Raw genomic sequence first — 1,683 nt, forward strand, 5'->3', positions numbered from 1 at the left:
GTATATCATGCTTTGTTTATCTTCCTCTCTCTCTTCTTTCCCCTATTCCTCTCAGTGTCTTGGTACCTCTCCTGGTCCATCTCCATCTCGCTAATCTTAGCTGTTGTTTTGCTCATCCAATATCTATCTCCTTTTTTCGTGCTCCTCTACCCATGTATCTCTTTATCTCTCCATTTCTCTATTTCTATTTGCCTGCTTCTCTCTATCACGCTATTTCTCTCCACCTCTCTCTCTCTTCTCTTCTATTTATCTCTCTCCGTTTATCTCTACCCTATATATCTCTCTCTCTCTCCTACTGCCTCTCTCCTGGAATGTCTCTATCACCCTATTCTTTTATCTGCCTCTGAGTGAGTCTCTCTCTCTCTCTTTCCATTACTGTATTCATGTCTATCCATCGCTTCAGATCCTCCTCTCTCTCTGTCTCTCGCACTCCTTCTCCATCGCTCTATTTGCCTCGGTCTGTCTCTGCGATTCCCTCTTTGCTTGTTCCTCCCCCTGTCATTATCGACCTGCCCGCGTGTCTCTCTCTCTATCTCTCTTTCCATTTCTCTCTCTCATGGTTTCGAAAACACACAGACGGAAATGCAAACCTTTTTTTCTCTTCCTCCGAAACTCACTGTATTTCTTCCGTGCCATTTCCTGGCAGGAATAAAACTGGCTTAATTTGTTAACGACTCTTGTCCGTGTTGCATTTTATTCATAGTTCAATGTGTCAGACTATTATCTCAGAGGAGGATTCCGGTAGTGTCCCCGAAGGCTCACGATACCTCCGTTTTTTTCGCGCGGTTTCCGGGCGAGTTTTTCTAAACATTAAAATCGCGCGAAATCGGCCCCGCCACCCTCACCCTGCCCCAGGCGCCAAAGCTCCGTTCTACGGGGCTGGAGACATAAATGAAGAGGCTAGAGAGGGGAGACAGGTCCGGTGGGCTGCATGTGGAGGAGTAGTGGGGACGGCTGCTGACCGCAAAGTGAGACAAGACGATCACGAACTGTACACACGTGTTTGCTGTACTGGGCTTGGCTGTGCTGACTCCTTCCCGGGCTCGTTCCAATCTCAATGCAATGGGGAGGGGAGCGAAGCAAGGTAAATGTGTGTGAGAAAGGTACACTGGAGCGCGAGACAAGGGAGAGCAAAAGGAAGGTAAAACAGGACCAGAGGAGGGTAAGTACTGGGATTGGGGCCAGCAGCTAGCGAGAAGGGCCAACATTGGAGGGCAGGAAGAAAGAATGGCCGTGGCGCTCGTCTCAGGAAGAGGGCTCGCCTGGCACAAAGAGTCTGGGGCAGGGCAGAAGGGTGTGTGGGGGGGGGGGGAGAACAGAGGGCGGGGGTGGGACAGAGAGACATGGACTATGGGGAGGTGAAAGGAGTAAGGGAGAGAGCGCAGAACACAAGAGAAGCAAAGAGAAGGGCGAGGTAGGTAAGCAGCAGGAACACAGGCCTCGGCGGACATGGAGCAGGGCGAGGAACCAGGATGGCGCCGCAAACAGCCACTCGGGAGGGCTTAGGGCGAAGGGAGACGCTAGGGGGCAGGGGCACAGCCACGTGGCCCCCAACATAGCTGGCAGCCAGGTTGGGTGCCCCCTGGACAAAAGGAGACCCAGAGCCCTGGCAGCCATGTTGGGTGCCCCCTGGACAAAAGGAGACCCAGAGCCCTGGGGCCCGATCTCATGGTGAAATCAGCT

The sequence above is a fragment of the Scyliorhinus canicula genome, unplaced genomic scaffold (genome assembly GCF_902713615.1).
Source record: "Scyliorhinus canicula unplaced genomic scaffold, sScyCan1.1, whole genome shotgun sequence".
Lineage (NCBI taxonomy): Eukaryota > Metazoa > Chordata > Chondrichthyes > Carcharhiniformes > Scyliorhinidae > Scyliorhinus > Scyliorhinus canicula.